The sequence below is a fragment of the Euphorbia lathyris genome, chromosome 8, assembly GCF_963576675.1.
Source record: "Euphorbia lathyris chromosome 8, ddEupLath1.1, whole genome shotgun sequence".
NCBI classification, from domain to species: Eukaryota; Viridiplantae; Streptophyta; class Magnoliopsida; order Malpighiales; family Euphorbiaceae; genus Euphorbia; species Euphorbia lathyris.
Genome location: NC_088917.1, coordinates 69,971,213 through 69,994,911, shown reverse-complemented (window position 1 = coordinate 69,994,911; position 23,699 = coordinate 69,971,213). Strand labels below are relative to the sequence as shown.

The 23,699-nt window shown below is 35.4% G+C and overlaps 1 non-coding gene across 1 annotated transcript; it reads left to right on the top strand.

Moving 5' to 3' along the window:
• Positions 1–8,206: 8,206 nt before the first annotated feature.
• Positions 8,207–8,313, top strand: LOC136204988 (small nucleolar RNA R71). Its single transcript, XR_010675797.1, has one exon. It is a non-coding gene; the product is annotated as a small nucleolar RNA R71 (small nucleolar RNA).
• Positions 8,314–23,699: the final 15,386 nt, after the last annotated feature.

The following is a 23,699-nucleotide window of genomic DNA, read 5'->3' as shown; positions in this document are numbered from 1 at the left end:
GAATTAGAAATGAAAAATAGAATACCATAACATTCAAACATTAATAATAAAGAGAATTGTACCAAACATAAGTAAAAATATTGTACCAAACCGAATAAAACATAATAATAATAACGAAAATGAGTTAAAGAGAGAAACGATAAAACCTATCAAGGTGATGGTGGTGGAGAAGGCGTAGTCTCAACTCCTTGACGTCGGAAGAAAGAGAGCATCCGGCGATGAGTAGACTTGTGCTCACGACTCAATGTAGTGATCCTTGAACTCATTTCGGCATTATTGGCAACGACTTCATCTAACCGCAAATTCATGTGACGGTTATGCTCGTTTATTTGTGTCAAAACACGTTGCCATCCAACTTGTTCTTCTTCATTTTGTTTCATATTTGCTTGCTCGGTGGCATTAACATCAACATTCTCCTCTTCTTCTTCTTCTTCATCAAATTCCTCTTCATCCTCCTCATCATCATCTTGGGCACCTAAACCTTGAGAACCCGAGGCTTCACTACCCATGGTAGCAAAAACACGTCTTGTGCGATCCGCATAAGATATAAAAGCGGGTGGTCCCAACTTCTTCAATAAATTGGCCCTTTGAAGTGCCGTGAGATCCAATGATGGTAAACCAACATGAGACATATTTTGATAATCCGCTAATTCACCTCGAGCGCCCAAAACAATGCCGGTAATCAAATTACCCATAGGCACTTGCTTATTGCGGGACTTGGAAGCTCGAACTAAATTAGTAAATATCATTTCAATACTATCAATTGTCAAACCCTTAAAAATCGCATCAAACACAACCAAATCACGAACTTGCACTTTTGAACTTTCAACCCGACCAAATAAGGAGAATGATAAAAACTTGTGAAAGAAGAATACACAATCATCCTTAAGTAGCTTACTAGATGTATTCTTTGGACTAAAAACATCTAAACCGGTTAAAGAATTCCAAACCGTGTGTGAATCAAAAGGCTTTGGCTTTGAATAAAAATTTCGAGTAGGAAAACCAAACCAACGGTTCATGGCCGCATAATTAACATCATAACGGACTCCATCACTCCAAAAAGAGATAACTCCTTTCTTCTTGTCATAGGTTAGAGTAACCAAAAACTCAATAATATGCGTTTTAAGACTAGGAAAACGCATACTAGCAAGTCGTTTCCAACCAAGAACGGTAAGAAATTCATCAATACGCTCGGTAAAAGAAAGTGTATTTACCGTATCGGTGTCAAGAAAAGGCATATCCACGAACTCTACGAGGACATTAGAAAACCGGCGATATTTGCGTCCTTCGGCTTCCGATGTGATATCGAACGGTGCTCCATATTGAACCCGTAATCTATTGATCTCGGTGGCCTTGGCTTTGTTTGCAATGGTCTTTTGTCTAGGCATATTGTTTTGTTTGTGAATTTAGGGTGAAAATAGATGAAAATATGAAAGGATGAAAGTTAGAATAAAAGATAATGGTGGTGAATTGGGGAAGAAGAAGATGAATAGGGTAAAAATTTATGGGGAAGAGGAGTGAATCTTGTTATTGGGAAGAGAAAAGATGATTGATTGGTGGAAAAATAGGTGATATATATAGGTGTAAGTAATAGGTATTGATTAGGATAGTTGAATAGGTAGTAAATAGAGTAGGAATAGGAAAAGATGGTGAAAATTTCGCCCAATCCCGTGACTGGAAGTCGCAACAGCAAGTAGGGAAGGGGCGAAATTTTTGCCTAAAAATTTTCCTCCTGCTGTCTCAACTGAGAATTCGAAATCTCAACTGAGATTCTGAAAAATCTGGGTAAAATGGGGACTGTTTTTGATGATTTTAACACTTCTAAACCAATTCCTCTTAAAATTAAGTACCAAAATGTGAACATTAATCCCTGAAACTGAGATAAACAAAACTAAAACATTAAATTAAAGGAAACCCAAAGGTTGTTCTTTAAGATAAAAGAAATAAACTAAAGAATTAATGCACTTTTATTTATCCTTTGACAAAATATAAACAATACCATATACATCTATATAGAAACATTATAAAAACATAATTTACAATCAAGCACTCATATATATATTAAAAACAACAAACAGAAACACATAAAATATATATATCCCTAACTAAATGACAGACGACGTGCATTGGCCCTTTTAATCTTCGTTTGAACGAAGACTTGCCTCTCTGGTGCAGAAAGGAATGTTGGACCAGAACGAAAAACTCGTTTAACAAGTCCCTCGTTCTCCAAGAACTCGTAGTCTAAAATCGGGTATGGTTCTGTATCAGTCCAAGGAACAGAAATGGTTCCCTTGGCTCCTAAAATTATTCCACATATGATGTTGGCGAACCCAATCTTCTGTTTCTTCGAACGGGAAGCAGCAACTAACCCCTCCATTAAAATCTTTGAGGAGTTAACTGATTTGTCTTGGAAAATGTCGCCCAACACATAAAGATCAGTATCTTTCACAATATTGCTACTGACTCGACCAAAAAGGCTGTGACAGAGGAATTTATGCAGATACAGCATAGAATTAGAATTTAATGGATTTGATAAAGGCAAGACGTGGATTGAATCGCCTAAATCCTGTTAGCATCCTCCATATGTCTCTAGAAGTCATATCCCTTCCAGGATGGTGTTGAGTTGTGTCTCGGGGTGGAAATCCAAACCAATTGTGAAGTTCTGGATAGCCAAAAGTGAATACCTCCCCCTCACAACGAAAACTGAGATGAACACGTCTCTTGTTGACGAACCTAACTGTGGAGAAAAATTCCAGAACCCAATTTCCAATAATAGGAAATTTCATATGAACAAGTTTGGACCAACCCAAATTAGTCAGATAGCGATCAATTGCTTCGCTTATCCCGAGTTCCTCGTTCAGAAACTCGTCCAGATACATCATGCCAAAGAACTGAGCATATCTGAATTGCATAAAACGTTTCCCCTCGTCATGGTTATAAATGGGAAACCATGCTCCATATCTATCGGAGATATCAACTTTCTCCTTTCGAGAAGGATTTTGTTTTTGAATGTTCTTCAAAGACTTAGTCATGTTTGTGATAGAAAAGAAAAATGAAGTCTGTAGGATTTGAGAACTTGAGAAAGAAATTTAGAAAGATGAAGTAAAATGGAAGAAGTCTGATCCTACAGGAATATATAAGAACTAATAGTGAAAGGTTATGTCTGTTAGAAAGAAATAGGTGTCAGAATGATACCTCTTCAATTCAACTGACAGAAAATTTTAAAGAAAGAAGACTGTAATCACTTACAGTTATTTCAAATGTAAAAAGACAGAAAATTTCTCAACTGAGATTTTCGGAATCTCAACTGAGATTTCCAAATCCTGGAACATAGAAAATCTCAACTGAGATTTCTGCATATATAATTTCTAAATAACACTTAACACTTAATGAAAATTTCAAAACATAACTAAATTAAAATTTTAATGTGAATAAAACTCATTTGTACTTAATGATAAAAAAAAAAATTAAAGTAAATAAATTAAAAAGAAAACAATAAATTAAAAAGAAAAAGAATGAAAATAAGAAAAGCTATAAATTGAAAACATAAAAATCAAAGAAATTAATTTTTATAAAATTTATCCACGGATTCAATTGCTTGAATAGGAGCTCCGTTGAAATAAATTTTGCAACGATTACCATTGACCTTAAATCGGTCGCCATTAGACTTTTCTAGCTCCAATGTTCCGTAATCAAATGTTTGAACAACCAAAAATGGTCCAGCCCATCTAAATTTTAGCTTACCTGGAAATAATTTTAATCTAGAATTAAAAAGTAAGACCTTATTTCCAACATTAAAGTTTTTAATTTTGATTTTGGCATCATGCCACTTTTTAATTTTCTCCTTATAAATGCTCGCATTTTCGTAGGACAAATAGCGTAATTCATCCAACTCGTTTAAGTCAAACAAACGCTTTTTCCCTACGCTCTGCAAATCATAATTAAGGGTTTTTATAGCCCAATATGCTTTATGTTCTAATTCAACCGGCAAATGACAAGCTTTACCATAGACTAATCTATAAGGTGTCATCCCGATAGGTGTTTTAAATGCAGTACGGTATGCCCATAGTGCATCGTCAAGTTTATGTGCCCAGTCTCTTCTAGAAGACGAAACTGTTTTCTCAAGTATCCATTTGAGTTCTCTATTTGAAATTTCTGCTTGACCATTCGTTTGAGGATGGTACGGTATAGAGATACGATGGTGTACTCTATATTTTTTCATAAGTGACTCAAAAGCTCTATTTACGAAGTGAGTACCACCGTCGCTTACCATAACTCTAGGAACTCCAAATCGACAGAATATTGAATTTAAAAACTTAACAACTACTTTAGAATCATTTGTCGGGGTTGCAATTGCTTCAACCCACTTTGAAACATAATCTACGGCTACTAATATATAATTTTTGCCAAAAGAAAGAAGAAAAGGACCCATGAAATCAATTCCCCATACGTCGAAGATTTCAACTTCCAATATGTTCTTAAGAGGCATCTCATCTCTCCTTCCTATATTCCCCGTTCTTTGACATTTATCACAGCGGAGAATAAATGAACGGACATCTTTAAACATAGTAGGCCAAAAGAATCCGCATTCAAGTATTCTAGCTGCTGTTTTGCTTACGCTATTATGACCTCCGTAAGCGCTAGCATGACATTCTATCATTATAGAGTCATGTTCAAACTCACTAACACATCTCCTAAGTATTCCATCGCCGCATGTTTTGAACAAGAATGGATCTTCCCAAAAATATTTCTTAACTTCTGAAAAGAATTTCTTCTTTTGCTGGTAAGTCAATCCATCTGGCACAACATGTGCAGCTAAGTAATTGGCTATATCTGCATACCATGGAGTTATGACACTTTGTAATTGCATGAGATGTTCATCAGGGAAATCATCTCGAATGCCTGATGTTTCACCGATGGGACCGTTTTCATCCTCAAGTCTTGATAGATGATTGGCGACCAGGTTTTCAACTCCCTTTTTGTCTTTAATCTCAATGTCAAATTCTTGCAATAGTAAAACCCATCTAATAAGACGTGGTTTTGCATCTTTCTTAGCAAATAAATATCGTAAAGCTGCATGATCAGTATAAATGATAACTTTAGATCCTAACAAATAAGATCGGAACTTATCACATGCAAAAACTACTGCTAACATTTCTTTTTCAGTTGTGGTGTAATTTAGTTGTGCACCGGACAATGTGTGCCTCGTATAATATATAACATGAAGTTTCTTATCCTTCTTTTGACCTAATACACATCCTACAGCTAAGTCACTCGCATCACACATAATTTCGAAAGGTAGATTCCAATCGGGTTTTGATATTATTGGTGTACTGACTAAAGCCGTTTTCAAGGTATTGAAAGCTTGTAAACAATCTTTATTAAAATCAAAAGTTGAATCCTTCATAAGCAAATTAGTAAGTGGTTTGGAAATTACAGAAAAGTTCTTTATAAACCGTCTATAAAAACCTGCATGACCTAAAAATGATCTTACTCCCCTAACAGTGGTTGGTGGGGTAATTTTTCTATAACTGAAGTCTTTGCTCTGTCCACTTCTAAACCTTTTTCAGAAATTTTATGACCTAAAACAATTCCTTCGTCTACCATGAAATGACATTTTCCCCAATTTAAAACTAAATTCGTTTCCTCACATCTAGACAATACTTTATCTAAGTTCTGTAAACATGCATTGAAAGAATCTCCATAAACTGAAAAATCATCCATGAAAACTTCCATTATGTCTTCAATGAAGTCATTAAATATTGATGTCATACATCGTTGAAAAGTTGCTGGTGCATTACATAAACCAAAAGGCATTCTCCTATATGCAAAAGTTCCGTAAGGACATGTGAAGGTTGTTTTATCTTGGTCATCCGGGTAAATGTAAATTTGAAAGAATCCGGAATAACCGTCTAGAAAATAGTAAAATGCATGACCGGCTATCCTTTCGATCATTTGATCAATGAAAGGTAGAGGAAAATGATCTTTCCTGGTTGCTTTGTTTAGGTTCCTATAGTCTATACAAACCCTCCAACCGGTGGTGGTTCGTGTAGGTATAAGTTCACCTTCATCATTTCTTACAACAGTTATGCCTCCCTTTTTAGGTACACAATGGATTAGACTAACCCACTCACTATCCGAGATCGGATAAATGATTCCATTGTCTAAAAGTTTAGTAATCTCATTTTTTACTACTTCCTTCATGTTCGGATTTAAGCGTCTTTGCCTATCCGCTTTAGGTGGCTTATCCTCTTCTAAGTGGATTCTATGCATTACTATACTAGGATTAATTCCTTTTAAGTCTGAAATTTGCCATCCCATACTACCTATCCTATTTCTAACAACTTCTTTCAATTTTTCTTCTTGATCGCTTGTTAATTTGTTAGAAATAATTATAGGTAGAGAATCGCCTTCGCCTAAGAAAGCGTACCTCAAATGACTGGGTAACTCTTTAAGTTCTAATTTAGGGGGTGTTACAATTGAAGGTGGAACTGGTCCATCTTCTCGAATCGAAGGCTCTGGGTCCTTATCATCTAATTCCTCGTCTACTATAGGTTCAATTATTTCTTCACTTTGAATTACATCATTGACACATTCCTTGACTAAATCAAGTTTCATACAAGCGAATTCCTCCATAGGGTATTTCATCGCTTTGTTCATGTTAAACTCGACCTTATCTTCTCCTATCCTTAAAACTACCTTCCCTTCCGACACATCTACTAGAGCGCGTCCCATGTTCATAAATGGTCTGCCAAAAATTAAAGGGCTATTTACATCATATGCAAAGTCTAAGATAACAAAATCGGTAGGAAAAATAAATTTATCGACTTTGACTAAAACATCTTCAATTATACCATACGGCCTTTTAGTGGTTTGATCCGCTAATTGCAAAACCATATTGGTACGTTTGATATCTTCTTCTAAACCTAACTTGTTAAAAATAGACAATGGCATTAAGTTTATACTTGCTCCTAAATCATAAAGACAACTTGGGAATTCAATATCTCCCAACTTACACGGAATAGTAAAACATCCGGGATCCTTGAGTTTAGTGGGCAAATTACTTGATACTATTGAACTACAGTCTGCAGTTAACGAAATGGATGAAATTCCTTCCCAACTGATTTTCTTTGAAATCAAATCCTTTAAAAACTTACCATAGTTAGGAATTTGTGTTATTGCATCCATAAACGTCAAATTAATATGCAAATTTTTAAGTTTATCCAAAAACGTTAGAAGTTGTTTATCATAGTCCTTATTTCGAACTTTGTGCGGAAAAGGTGGTTTGGGTACAAAAGTTTTAGTACCTGTGTCAAATGGTGAAATATTTGTGTTTAAGATATCTTCTTTGGACTTCGGTAAATCAGTTCCTTGTAATGTTGCATCTTTGGGCATTTCAGGCCCTTGATAATTTTTTCCTGAACGAAGAGTAATAGCCTTCACCTGCTCTTTCGGATTTTCTTCCGTATGGCTGGGAAGACTTCCCTCTTTTCGGGATGGAATTGATTTAGCAAGTTGACCAATTTGAACCTCCAAATTATGGATGCTAGATGAGTGGTTTTTAATAAGCTGATCGAATTTATTTTCGATCCGTTTAAAACCATCGTCGTGATTACTTATTTTTCCACTGATAGCATCTATAAACTTGTCGATTTTAGAAGATAAAGTGCTAATCGTATCTCTTGACTGATTTTGATAATTAGTGGTACGATTTTGATTAGCACTAATATTATTGTTACTGTTATCTTTCCAATTAAAGTTAGGATGATTCCTCCATCCAGAATTATAAGTATTAGAGTAAGGATTATTAGTTTGGTTTTGCCCTTGGACAAAATTTACCTGTTCAATCTCACTCATATTTTCGTAATCCACATCCGTTTGGATTGGATTACCATTGGTATCGCGCGGTGCCATAAATTTGTCAATTTTATACGATAAAGCAGAAAATTGGGCTTGTAGCATCGCGACTGGATCAAGTTCAACTATACCTTTAACTAACGATGAGGTTGAGGATGATGGTTTTGCCACCGGTATATGTCCACGTTCCGCGGGCCACATACTGCTATTGATTGCCATTTCCTCCAAAAGTTCTCTCGCTTGGGCTGATGTTTTCTTCATAAATAGCCCTCCCGACATAGCATCTAATGAACCCCTAGTTGTAGGATTCAGTCCATTGTAAAATGTTTGCATTAAAAGTTCAGCGGGTAATTGGTGGTGTGGGCATAAACGTTGAAGTTCTTTAAAACGTTCCCAAGTTTCATAAAGGGTCTCATTATCATTTTGAGAAAAAGATGTTAACTCCTTTATGACTCTTGCGGTTTTTGCTAAAGGAAAATATTTAGATAAAAACGCTTGGGCTAATTGTTCCCAAGTGGCAAAAGTTGCGGCTGGCATAGAAGTTAACCATTCTTTGGCTCTATCCTTCAAAGTGAAAGGAAAGAGGCGAAGTTTGATTGCTTCTGCAGTCACGTCTGGAATTTTAAATGTGTCACAAATTTCTAGGAAATTTGTTAAATGGGTGTTAGGATTTTCGTTAGGTAACCCGTAAAATGTTACATTATTTTGCAACATATTAAGCAAAGCTGGCTTAATTTCAAATTGATTTGCGGTGATTCTGGATCTAACGATACTATTGGTTACACCGGCCACACCTGGCCTAGCGTATTCCATAAGTGTTGGTGGGTCTGCCATTTTTTCTGGCTCGGTATGTGTTTTTACTGGGGTCTTATTTTTGTTTTTCTTATTTTTCTTGTTCTTCCTAATGGTTTTCTCAATTTCTAGGTCTATAGGGTCTGGTGCAATGCCTGAACTTCGAGAACTGCGCATGAACCTGAAATCTTGCACGAACCGAAACTACCTACAAAACATAATTTGATAAATAAATAAATTAGTATAGGAAAACTTTTAAATTATAAAAGTTAGAATAAATATGTTTAAACCTAGATTCGGAATAAAACACGAAAAATTTAAAATTTTGTCAAAAATTTTGGCGTTCCCCGGCAACGGCGCCAAAAACTTATTGAGCGATTTCCGCAAGTGCACGGTATACGCTTGTAGTAATAAAAGATATCGAACCCACAGGGAACGCTTTTTAACTAAAACTTTATTTAATTCGGTTTAATCACGTGTTTAGGTTTAATAAAAGAAATACGTTTAGTTGATGGAATAGGTTTTGGTAAATTAGGATTAGATAGAAAGATTATATCGAGTTTAGAGAACAATTCCGTTTGGAATTTTGATTACAAAACAGATACTTCCGTAATCGGAATGAAATAGATCTTATTTTCATAAAGCAAAGTAAACAACTTTAACTTTGTGAGATTATGGACATGTAACAATATAATAATTTACTCAATTAAATGGCTTCGAACCATAGAAATCCCTCTAGCGTAGAGACGATTCCTACCTTAATCAAACTAGTGTTTTACTTCTGATAAGCCGCGATCAGCGATCATGTCATCCATAAAAACTAAATTTGTTAAGTATTCAACAAAGTTCTTATAAGAATAAGATGGAATAGAACGTTTTAATAAAAACACCAATATATCATTTTGAAAATCATTTTGTCAGAACAATATCAAAATAACAACAGTAAGAATATATTGAATAAATAAGTATATCATTAATTGAAATGTGAATTTTCACAAGTTAACAGAGAAGTAGAAACTTAGATAGCATTGTAACGAAGACTTTGAGATCCGGGTCGTCAATCTTTCTCTCAAACTTCGTAGGCTCGTCAAACCATATGCGCTTCAGCCGTCAATTCTTCTCGCTGGATCTTTGGAATAGAGACTGGTCCCGTCCACTATCAGAATGAAAACTAAACTAATACTGTGTTTATAACTAATCTAAATACAATTCGTGTACAACACGATTGTTTACAGAAATGAAATCTAACTTTCTGATTCTTTTCTGAATCAGAAACTCAACATAACAACTTTCTTCTCTAATTTCTCTAACTTTTCCAACTTAACCAACCTTGATTTCTGAAATGGATCACTTATTTATAGTTGTTGAAGGGTTGTAAATGACGGGTCGTGTCTGCTGGTGAAGGGTTGCTTTTATCCGAACGAACAGACGCGTTTTTCTGAATTAAACATGTGTTTTGTGTGCAGGAAGACTTGCTGTCGCGATTGAGATTCTGAAAATATCAGTCGCGACAGGGGGTATAGGGGCGAGCTTGAATACGTTGTTTTCCCTCGGTCTGGCCTCCGTAAGTCGCGACTGAGATTTTGAGAATCTCAGTCGCGACAGAGAGTTTTCCTCCCTGGCGTTCGACTGTTTTTCGTCCTCCTCGAGCGTTCTTCTGGCTGATATGCATTCTCGGTACGTTTTTAAGGTTTTCCTCCATTTTAGCTCCGTTTTAGCTCCGTTTTCGCTCCTATTTGGATTTTACCAAATATTTAGGTACCTTGCATCAAAGAAGTAAATAAAGACGTAAAAGTATTCTAAATGAATATAATTAGCATGATTTTAATGTAAATTTATCGTATTTATATAGGATATTTTAGGTATATTTTGGGCTTAACAGCTGAACTGTCTTAAATGAACAAAAAATCGAAAAAAAAGAGGGAACATGCATGTGAAAAACTCTCAACACACATTTACTCAGATACCTGAAAACACTTTGCTCTGATACATAAATTAATAGATATAATCTCTCTGATACCTAAAACTGACCGTGTATCAAACTGAGTAAACACATGTCCCAACATATTAACCTCTTCTGAAAGCTGACCTAGGCTCATCTGAATTAGATCTTAGAAGGTCTAGAATTGAACTTAGTCAGTACAAGCATGTTTTGATTTTTCTCAATTAAATCTTGGAAGGTTTAGAGTTAAATTAAATCAAATAGATGCAACCCTTACGGGGGAGTAATTTCAGAAGAACGAAAGACAATTCAATCATGGGAATTTCAAACCTGAGTTCCATAAGTAAATATTTTTGCCAACATCAAAATGGGGGAGTTTGTTGAAACACCTTTCCAACATGATTTTGATTTGACAAAATTATTTAAGTTAATCCATGATTAAGACAATTAAATTTAAGTGCTTTGATTTAATTGTACTAATGCGTTTGTTCAATGTTGAGTATAAGAATATCTATAAGAACAGGAATCAAATTAAGACAGAACGTAGTCAGCATGATTACATAGCATGGACTGAGTAAAGAATGACTCAGAAGGAAAGTCTTCTTCAGGACCAAAGCTTACAGAACGAAGCTGACCACAGAAGCTGAGTTAAAAGCAACTCAGCATAAAAGAAGAAAAGTCTTCTTTGGAACTATGTCTTGTAGAACGAAGCTGGCCGTGGAAGCTGACTGAAAGGCAACTCAGTATCAGAATTGGCAACAATCGAAGACAACGGCTATCAAAGTCATGCTGAATGATTTTAAGGACAACATAAATGATCCGTTTGCTAAAAGACAAGATCCGACAACTGTCTGCACCAATAATAGAAACCTCGGAATTACGCACAGAGTCAATTTCGAGATGCATGGGTCAACTGTCCGCTAGCTAAAAGACGAAACCTGTACAAGAAGACAAACCTGCGAGAAGAAGACAAGCCTGGCGCCTGCAAAATTCAGACGACAGGATTGGCCTGCAAATCTGAAGCTGACCAGAACATGTCGCAAGAAAAAGTCGTTTGAATCCAATGGAAAATTCCGGATTCAAATCATTGTATCTTCAGATTTCAACTATAAAAGGACAAGTACACTTCTTGGATCCTTTGCCGAAATACAAGAGAAAAAGAGTATACATACAAAGCACATCAAAACAAGAAAAAGATCTTACACCAAATTTCTATCTCTGTGTAAAAGCTAGTTTGATTTTGTAATCATCTAAAGTGTTCTTTGTCTGAAAAAGAACAAGTTTGTATCAATTGTAAAATTGAGAGAGTTGTGCTGAGTACTCGGTTTTAAGTATTCAGCGGTAGAGAAATCTAGGTGTTCGGTTATAGCATTTAGTCGGAGTTGAGTAGACGAATAGAGGAAGGTACTCTTGCATATTCAACTGCCTTGTAAACGGTTTGTGCTCTACCTTTAAAGAGCTCAGTATTGGATTGAAAAAGCCCGGAGGGATTCTGGAGACTGGACGTAGGCGGAGAGGCCGAACCAGGATAAGTCGTGCTGAGTAATTTCTAACTCTCTCTTAATATATATTTGTATGTGTTGGTTGCTATATTTACTCAGTATATAAATTGTTTAAACTAACACTGAGTAAATCAGAGTGTTGAGTTGGAAGCTGACCACAAAAGTCTCATTTTCCAACTCGCAAGTAAAACAGCTCTAGTCAGTATCTGACTAAAGCCGTCTTACGCCTCACTCGGTCGTGCTGACCAAAACTGAGTTGTGAAACTCAAAGAATTATATTAAGTCAGCATAATTAAAACGAAAAAATTATATTAGTTCCTAACCCCCCTGGAACTAATCACACGGGACCAACAAGTGTCTAATTTGGTGAGATGGAAGCAAAGTGGGTAAAATATATTAATAGACTCATTCCGTTGGTCTAGATTTGTAATTTGTCCTAAAATTAAGCTGTAACATACATGAGACAATTATTTTCTATAGGGCGGCCCGGTGCACTACGTGTCCCCGCTTAGCAAGGGTCCGGGGAGGAGTCCCACCACAAGGATGTACTGGGGGCAAATCTTCTCCTGTCAATTTATTTCGCAAGAGGCCGCTCCTAAGACTTGAACCTGTGACCTCTTGGTCACACGACAATTATTTTCTATACCAATTTTTTTTTTTTTTTGAAAAATATTTTCTACACCACTTGATTGGCATTTGAAATATCAACCATATTCATTCATTTAATTTATACAAAAATAAATAATATATATCTAGTATTTCTAAAACTAACCAATGAATTTTTTAATTAAATTGAAATTAAAAAGTTTTAAACCTAATCCCATTAAATTTACGTCATCTATAGAAAATCAAAATAAAATGCCCCTGGATTTGGATGGACTGGTACACTTTCCAAATGGGTCATCTAGAATTTAATTAAAAATATATTTTATTATTATTATTATTCAATAAATTTTAAGTGAATTTCAATGAGAAATTGTTAGTGACAAACCTAGAACATTTTCACTACATGGTAACGTCCAATTAGGTAAAAATAAGATACATGCCTATAAATAAATAAAATGAAACTGGATTAAAAGTTAGCTGCGGCGCTTTTTGTTTTTTTCTAAGAAAGTTTTGGGGTTTTCTCTTTGCGATCTGCGGTTCTTGCGATCTTGCCCTCCTCTGCGGCTGCCTGCGCTTTAATTCTGGTCCTTGTTTTGGTTCTGTTTGTCTCTTGACTCTCGGTTTCATCTCTGGTCTTGTGTTAATCGCCGTTGCTCTTGCTGTTCGTCTGCGAGTTTGCTGTTTGGGGTTCTGGCTCGTCCGATGAGAGGTTGTGGAATTCTTGTTATTGTCTTGCCCTCGATCCTGTTTGGTACGTGATTTTTAATTCTGACTCAGGGATTTGCCATCGTTTGTTTTCTCTTTTCATCTGTTTATGCTGGTTTGGGGTTCCTCTGGTTAATCATGGAAAGGGAGCAGGCGATTCTTGATGATGTGATTTTGGAGGAGGAACAGGAGTCGGGACTGGTCTTTGAACAAGGAGAAATAAATGCACAGCCAAAAATTGCGGCATGGAGTTTAATTGGTAGATTACTAACTGGCCGTCCGATCCGTGTGGCGCTAATGAAGGCCAAATTCGTTGATTTATGGATGCCATCTAGGGGTATGTGTGTGGAAGTTCTTGGTCCTAATCGATTTCGTTTTGATTTCTTTCATCCATTGGAAAGGGATAGAGTTATCCAGGGCGGACCATGGTCCTTTGATCAGAATTTGCTGGTGGTGGAGAAACTGGAGCCAGAACAGGATCACAATTCTGCACAGTTGAATAAAGCCGCTTTTTGGGTACAAATATGTGATTTACCAGGAGGTTTTATGTCGGAAGCTGTGGCGGCTAGGATTGGAGCGTATTTGGGGGATTATTTGGATGCTGATGCGAACAATTTCAATAGGCCTGGTAGGGTTTATATGCGGATTCGTGTGGGAATTGATATCACGTTCCCGCTCAAGAGGAAGATGAAGGTTCCCGCTCAAGAGGAAGATGAAGGTTGGGCGTGCTGGTGGCGAATTTTCATGGATAAAATTCCAGTATGAGAGATTACCTTCCTTTTGCTTTTATTGTGGCATTCTTGGTCACACTGAGAGGTCTTGCCCGGCTTTGCTTGAGCTGGAAGATGCTTATTCGGCACCACGTATTTACAGCGGCTGGCTGCGGGCACCGAATCGTAGGAGTGCTGCCCCCCCCCCCCCCCCACAGTCTTGTTTTCTTCTGGCTTCTCATCTGGAGGTTGAGGCTGGTCCTAAGGCTCGGAATGTAGAAGTGGATCTGAATAGTAACGATATATTGTTGATTGCGGATACTAAAAGACGTAGATAGGACAGTAATGAGCATATGGAATGTGATAGCGGATCAAAAAACGTGGTTTTGGCGGGTTCTGGTTCTCAGACCCGCTTAGGAGCATGAGTACTCTAAGCTGTGATCTTGTGTCCAAATTCAATCATGTGTTCATTTTTCTTATGGAGATTAAATGTAATCGTAAAAAGTTGGAAGCTGTTAGGAGAAAGATTTCTTATGATGGGCTGTTTTCTATTGATGCTATTAATAACGGGGGTGGTCTTGCTATTCTTTGGAAGAAAAATGGTACATTAAATCTCTTGGGTTCTTCGCGTAATTTCATTGACGTTCGTGTATCTTTTCCAGGTTTGTCGGAGTATCGATTAACCGGTTTCTACGGGTTCCCGGAGCGGAATCACCGTGCGGATTCTTGGAGGATGTTGAAGGATCTCTCTCTCGATCATAGTCTTCCTTAGATAATAATTGGAGATTTTAATGATATGACTCTTCAATCGGATAAGAGGGGGGGTAGACGTCACCCACCTAGTTTACTTCAGGGCTTTGCGGATACCATAGCTTTCTGTAATCTGATTGAGCTGCCAATGGCCGGTTTTAAATTTACCTGGGAGAAAAGTCGGGGTACTGATAATTTTGTTGAGGAAAAATTGGACCATGGTTTTGCCTCGGCTAGTTGGTTACAGGTGTTCCCTGATGCAATAATTCTGAATGAAGATACTCCGTGTTCTGATCATTCAGCTCTTGTTCTGATGCCGGTTGTGATGAGTCAGGTGGGGCGGCGTAAGTTCCGATTTGAAAACTCTTGGTGTCGGGAGGCGGAGTGTCGTGACAGAGTGGTATCGGCCTGGAATACTGAGGGTAGCTTGACCATTGTGGCTAGGCAAACTAAATGTGGAATGATTTTGTATGAATGGGGGGAGGAGCTACGAAGGAAATTTTCGGCTCAGATTGCCGAATTTAGGGCTGAGCTTAAACGTTTAAAATGGCGGGGGGACCCTCATTCCCAAGGTATGATGATTGAGCTTAGGGGTAAGCTTGAAACGGCTTTGTTACAGCAGGAAGACTATTGGAGACAAAGAGCTAAGAAACTCTGGCTCCAAGGTGGTGATGTAAATTCAAAATTCTTTCATACAGCGGCTAACACTAGGCGAAAGAAAAATTGTTTTGAGCGGCTAAAAGATGCAAATGGAGTCTGGCAGTCCTGGTCCTCAGGCGGAGGCCCTTGCGATCAAGAGGTGTCTCTATGACTACGAGCTTGCTTCTGGGCAATAAGTTAATTTTTCTAAATCATCAATATCATTCAGTAAGCACTATCCAGAGGTCGATAAGCAAGCTACATGTTCGACGCTAGGGGTGTCTGTTGTGTCTGAACCGGAATCCTATCTTGGATTGCCGACGGTCATTGGTAGAAACAAATCTGAGGTATTTCGTTATGTGGAGGATCGAGTACGGGTTAGACTGAGAAGCTGGAAAGCGAGATTCCTGTCCAGGGCGGCATTATGAGCGGGCAGCAGGTGTTGAAGGATGGTGTTCGACGTTGTATGGGATCGGGAGAAAATACACGAATTTGGGAGGACCCTTGGCTGCCGGATGACACCTTTCCTTACATTGAAAGTGATAAATTGGCTGGGTTAGGGGTTGAATTGGTGGCTGATTTAATGAAGGAGGGATCTCGGTGTTGGGATAAGGAATTTATGGAAGGTTTTCTTGTGCCTAGAGATATTGGGCTTATTCTTAAAATTCCTTTAAGTCGCCGATGTGATGATGACTTTTGGTACTGGACGGATGAGAGAAATGGGCGCTATTCTGTAAAAAGCGGCTACAAAAGATTGATGAGAAACTCATTCGACATGGTGGCCCATCCTCCTCTCCCTATGTGGAATTCACTATGGAATCTTTCTATTCCCCCAAAGGTGAAAGACTTGCTATGGCGAATCCTCTCTTATAGTCTTCTTTCCAAGGTTGCTTTGGTTAGTAGGCTGGTTCAAATATCAGAATTATGTGAGATTTGTAATGTTGCTGCTGCTGAAGATACTTCTCATGCTTTCCTCCATTGCAACACGGCTAGATCGGTTTGGTGCCTATCCCCTATCGGAGATATAGGTAATCAATTTCATTCCATGGTGGATTTTTGGAAGTGGTTGTGTTCTAAATCAAGGGATTTACAGGAACTTGTGGCTGTTCTGTGTTGGAGTATTTGGAATAACAGAAATAACGTGATTTGGAATAACCGCGATTCCCCGGCTGCGGTGCTCGTTAACAACGCAAAGGCTGTTTTGGAGGCTTGGAGGAAGGCGAAGGCGGAAGTTGATCCTCTGAGTTCCGTTGTCGCGACTGCTGGTGTTCATTGGGTTCGGCCCCCGGCGGACTTTCTGGAGATCAACGTTGATGCTGCACTTTTCCCGGCATCAGAATCAGCGGGGTTCGGGGTGATTGTTAGGAATGATAGAGGTTTATTTGTCGCTGCTAAAATTAGGGGGGTTGAATTTTGTGCTGATCCGGCGTTAGTGGAAGCTTTATCCATCCAGGAAGCTCTTAGTTGGATAAAGTCTTGTGGTTGGTCTAAAGTGTTGATCGAAACCGATTCTTTAATTCTTGTTCAATCAATGGCTCGCCCGTTAGAGGCTCCTTCTCCTTATAACGTCATAGTCAAAGATTGTTGTTACCTTCTTAACGAGCTTTCTTATGGCTCTATTTCATTTGTTAAACGTTCCGCTAATACCGTTGCCCATATGTTAGCTAGGAAAGCATCTAACTTGAGTTGTATTGACGAGTGGTTTTCTGTGCCGCCAGATTTCCTGTATTCTTTGTTGATATTGGTTAATAAATTTTTTTCTGTTTGTTTCAAAAAAAAATAAAATAAAATGAAACTGAAATGGGTTGTCTTAATATATTTTTATTCTATTTTATGGTATACCAGCTATCTACTTCTTTAAATTACCATATACAGATCCTCCTTTTGCGTATTATTATATATATTTTTTTGGCATTTTTTAATAAAGAATAAAATTAAACTGAAATGCTGGGTAAATTACATCCATGGCCACTGAATTTAAATTCTTAACGGTATGACCACTGAACTACATACTTTTCTTTTACATCGATGGCCACTCAATGCCTCAAAATAAAAAATTCGAAGAGTTAATGATATTTTGAGGAACTTTAATTCTTGAACATTTTCGTTTTGAGGTCATTTAAGTGTGGTTTGGTTAGGTGAGAGAGCATGAATTTTTTGAGAGAGAAAGCTCTAATAAAGGTGATTTTAGAAAATAAAAAATGTGATTTCATGGTAAATGTTGTTATGAAAACCTTTAATTTTTTAATATTTTCATTTTAAAGTCTTTAACAGTTATTTTGAGGAGTTAGTTAAAGTTGAGTGGCCACCAGTGTTAAAAAATCTTTAGTGGTTATACTGTTAAGGATTAAATGTTAATGGCCATAAATTAAAAATGGATAAAGTTTAGCGGCCATAAATGTAATTTACCAAAAAAAAAACAGAAACTGAAAGCTTTATCACGGAAACAACATTGAGGAATTTTATGGCCTTGTTTGACAATTAATTGTTAGCTTATAAGGGTTAGCTGATTACCTTTTTAGTTAGTGGATTTGACTAACTGATTTGATTAGGGATTGTGTAAACTTGTTTGATAAAATTTAGGTGATTGCTAATAGTTGTTTGTGTAAAATGACAAATAAGGACATGGTAAAATATTTATTTGAGATTAAATAGTATTAATTAGGGGTAAAAATATCCATAAAAAGAGATGGAACAATAAGCTAATTGAAAAACCTTCTAAAATGAGTTTTTTCAAAATTAGCTTTTTGGACCTAATAACCTCTTTCAAAGTTCTTTTTACCGAAGACCACTGTTAGAGGTTTGACTAGTCAAAACCTCTAAAGTGGCTCAAACCTCTAATTTTCCTCCAAAAAACTCTTTACCAAACAGGGCCGTAATAAAAATAAATTTAATTATCTACAATAACATTTAAAAGGACAAAATTGACCCTCATCTTTAAAGTTAATAACAAATTTTTCTATTTTCATTATATGGTTAATTCATCTCAATAATTAATTATAAAATTAATAGTTGGAATTTAACAATTAAATCATTAGGGAGGAGATAAACACTGTTTCATTGTCTATTTTCATTATATGGTTAATTCATCCCCCTCCACTTCTTTTACCAAGAGTAGTGCCTCGAACATGGATATTAAAAAAACGTATTAAATTCTACATCATTCCATTTTTTTCTTGGAACCGTTTTTTTTTTTCTCGTTCTAGCACCTATAAATAAAAAAAATAGATATGTATGCAATGATCCATTCAAATTCATTCAAACTTTCGTAGAAATTCTTTAGGTTAGTTTTCAAGAAAAACAAAAACAATTCAATTATATAATATCTATATTCGAAAATGACGGCACTGCCATCAATAAGAAAAACACCAAAGTAAATTGATCGCACGATAGTTCTGACAAAAAAAAATAAATAACTAATAATTAATTATTAGTGATCGGTATTTATATGATTATATTGATTATATTTGTTTTGGAATAGCATGGTAAAAAAATTGACACACATGTTGTGAAATAAAATTTGTCTCTCTTAACTAATAACACATAAAATTTGTCTCTCTTAACTAATAGCACATAAAACTCCCAACCCTCCTGTATCAAAAGTTCATAGTGGTAACTTATGATTTAAAGGCTAGTTACAAAGTAAGGCACACAAACAACAACCAAAGCAAGTTGAAAATATTATTTCTCCAATGTTTTGAATTCCACTTCAAATCCACCCCAATTTCAAGTTTTCCTATTTTCAAGTGTGTTCGACGAGCCTCGAAACTGAAAAATCAAATAAACTATAAAAAAATTAAGTTAAATATTTTAACTTACTAGAATAAGTGGATTTTTTAGAAAAAAAATAATCGTTTCATTTACAGAATATTACAAACGAGAAATATATCAGAGAAGCTTAAATCTGTATCTTCAATATCATAGATCGTGAGATACCAGTAGTAGACAGTGCTTGACAGTAGGTGTTGTTTGATAAAAATGAAAATTAAGTGCTGAAAAAATAAGTACTGAATTTTAAGTGCTGAATATTATAAGTGCTGAAAATATTGAGTGATATAATTATTATAAAAATATTAGTTGATAATGTTTAACTTAATATGTTAAGTTAAATATTTTGACTTACCAAAATAAGTGCTTTTTAACTTAATTTATTAATTTAAGCAGTGGAAAAATAATTGTTTTCAAACGCACTTAAATTAAATAAGTGCTTAATATTTTAATTTAAGTCATTAAGTGACTTATCAAACAAGACCTCACTTTCAACTGGTTAATGACTGACCAAATTCATTTGGTCAGTAACTGACCAGGTGAAAATCACCGCCTAGATATATTACGGAATAGAAAGACTCGAAATTAAATTAAATTAAATTAAATTAATTGTTTGCTCACAGAGATATATGTTATCTCATTATTAAATATAGGTAAAAATTATAATTAAGTCCTTAAACTTTACATATTTTAAGGATCAAATCTTTGAGCAATTATTTTTTCACATTGAACCTTTGATCATTGATTTTGTTATGGATTTGACATTTATTTAACTTTTCTGTTGAATTTGGGAGAGGGGAAGATCGATTTGGTGATTTTAGTACTGAAAATCACAAAAGGGAAGAGGAGAAGATCGAGTTTGGAAGAACCTACTAGAAATTAATTTCTGTAATTTTTTTTTGTTACTTTTTACTCTCTATCTATCCTACTCAATAAACTCTTATTTTTATTTGTCCACGTCAATAAGCTGAATCGCCCTAACGATGCGTGTTGCCCAAACTCGTCGGAACAGTTAAATAAGGTCCGAATCCATAACAGAATCAATGATTAATGGCTCAATGTAAAAAAATAATTGATTAGAGGCTTGATCTTCAAAACAGGTAAAGTCTAATGCTTAATTATGTTTTTTGCTTTAAATATATTCTAAAAATAACTACCTTATTAAATTGGAAAACTTAGTGAAAATCAGTAATACGGCCCATTATACTTAGGCTAGGCCCAAGCCGCCAAACATACCAGCCCCAGTTTCTATGAATCTAAAACCCACCGAGTAAATTACACTCGTAGTCATTGAAATTTTTTTTTTTTATGTATGACCACTAAACTTCAAAAAATAACATAAAAGTCATCTAATTTTAGATTTTCTAATATTATGATCAAAATTTTAATTAACGTCCCAAAATAACTCTTGATGGCCTCAAAATGAAAACATCCAAAAAGAGAACTACATTTACTATGGAACCACATTTTGTTTATTTTAAAAAATCACCATGTTTGGAAATTTCTCGCTTTTAACCAAACAACACATAAATGACTTTAAAACAAAAAATTGAAGAATTAAAGTTGTTAAAATATTTTGGCCTAATACATCACTAGCTCCCTGAACTTGTCTAAAATAGTAGATTGGCTCTCTGAACTTTACAAGTATATATCTCACCAGCTCCCTAAACTTGCTTATTTCATATCAACAGCTCCTTACACTTGTCCATAAAAGTAGATTATCTACCTGAACTTTGCAAGTGTCTCACCAACTCCCTAAATTTGTTTATTCTGTAACAACTAAATACAAAAACTTATTAAACCTAAATTCTAAAAATACGTCTTTATCTATTCGAGAGGTAATTTTTCGCTTCTCATACCTTTCAACCTATTATAAGAGTTAGTGTTGCAAGTTTGAGAGATTGAATGGATGCGGATCGAGTGTTAGTATTATGGTTTTTGTATTTAGTTGTTACAGAACAAGCAAGTTTGGGGAGTTGATGAGACACTTGCAAAGTTCAGTGGGTTAATCTACTTTTATGGACAAGTTTAAGGAGCTGGTGATATGAAATAAGCAAGTTTAGGGAGCTGATGAGATACTTATAAAGTTCAGGGAGCCAATCTACTATTTTGAATAAATTCAGTGAGCTGGTGATGTATTAGGCCAAAATATTTTGATTCTTGTAATTTTCTATTTTGAGATCATCAATGGATATTTTAAAGTGTTAATTAAAATTTAGTTATAATAAAATTGAGATGTTAAATTTTAAATTTTAGTGGATATAAAATTTCGGGCATGTCATTATTTTTTTCTTGGTATTAGACTAGAGACTCTAGAGAAGATTGAACTTAAAATTTTCACCGAAACAATATTGTTTTTATTAAAGGTCATACCCATTATATGACTACTTAATTCGTCGAGTTTTGGAGAGACAAGGATGATAATGTTTATGTTGGGTAATCAGGGAGATGAGCCGGAAGTGCCACCGATGAGGGAGAACGCTAATCACACGCCCAACACACCAAGAGGACAATACTTCGCATCTCTAATCTAAGGTGCTTTGGAATGGCATCTGATGAGCTGGGTGGGATGATGTTTGAAAGAGTACTTTGCATTTGAGTAATAAAGATTGATTAAATAACCATGCAATGTTGCCAGTTTTTGGCACTCCTTTGGCATCCTTGTTTTTTTTAATATAATAAAATGATCTAGTTGCCTACTATTGGTGGAATTTTATGATAATATTTATAATTAAAATAAATTATATATAAAATAATGATTTGGGGGATCACCGTGATAATTTTTAGAGTGGCTTAGCATAGAGTATTTTTTTTAAAGTTGTCAAAAGTAATGTAGATGAGAGAGAAAATAAAAAAGTAAGTCAAATGCGGAAGATATGTTACATGTGCCTTATAATGTTATTACATACTTCACAAAATAGATTGCAACATGTTAAAAAAGAATTTCTTACTTATTCAACTATAAAACATTTTCTTTTCTAATTTTATAATCGCATACCCCGACCTTGATCGTTTTACTTTTTTAAGATGCGTGCAACATATCTTCCATATTTAACTTACTTTTTTTTATAACCAAGTGATTAATTGATTACATTTTATGTAAGTTTAGGGGGCTAATTGAACATTTTATGCAAGTTCAGGGGACTATCGAGACACTTTGAAAGTTCATGGTACCAATCAACCATTTTGGACAAGTTCAGGGGGCAAATGATGTATTAGGCCTAATTTTTAATTTAACTTTCATTTGCACCATTTTATATTCTCTTTCGTTACCTCCAATATATTTTGAGATGATATGTTAAGTTTTGATAACTTTGAAATGTGCTTGCATTGGAGATGTTCTTACATGCTAGCCCGTTTGGAAGCCATTAAGAAAATGGGGCAACAAAATCAGGCGGCCCTTAAACCCATTGGGGCGTACCAACATTTGTATGGAACAGTTCATGTCATACTATACTAACATTTGTATGACCATTGTTGTAGAAAATGAAAAAGAATGAAAAGTTATGAAGTTATAATTATGAAGAAGGTGAGGGTATTTTGGTCCAAATCAAGTGAAACGGTCTAGATTGATAAGAAATGAGGTAACTAGTCCTAATATGTAAATGAACTTTTAAATAAACTCAAATTTGTAATTAACCCCAATATATAGGAGGTAATGAAAGAGAATACAAAATGGTGCAAATGAAAATTAAATTAAAAATTACATTGTTTAGGAGTTTATGGAATGTAAATGAGAGTTAAAGTTTAGAGTTAATGGAAATGAAAGCTAAATTAAAAGTTAATATTGTTTAGGAGTTTATAAAACATAAACGAAAGTTAAAGTTTAGAGTTGTTTTATGTCAGAAATTTTTATGCAATGCAATTGTGATTATTATCTATAAAGAGCATAATAAAATTGCATTCCAAGAGAAGTGATTTAGGAAAGAACAAAGGTTTTGCATCAATTTTACTATTTGATTTTTTTTTTCTTTTTGATGATCCTTATTTGTTGGCTTTGATAGAAGAGCCTCTTATGGCTGATGTGTGGATGAATTTCTAGTTTAGTTTTATTCATTTTATATCATTTCTCTATTAGTTACCTCAACCAATTTAAATAATTTCTAGATTTAATGTAATATGGTTGTCTTTACAATTCAGCTCCATCTTTTGTTTTGAAATAACATTCTCCTATGCCAAATCGTCAACATGTTAGATGTTGTCTATACATACAAGTTGTTTTATGTCAGAAATTGTTATGCAATTCAATTGTGATTATTATCTGTACAGAGCATAGGAGAATTGCATTCAATGAGAAGTGATTCATGGAAGAACAACGACTTTGCATCAATTTTACTATTTGATTTCTTTCTTCTTGCTGATTCTTATATTTGACTTTGATAGCGGATCCTCTTATGGCTAATGTGTGAAGGAATTTCTAGTTTAGTT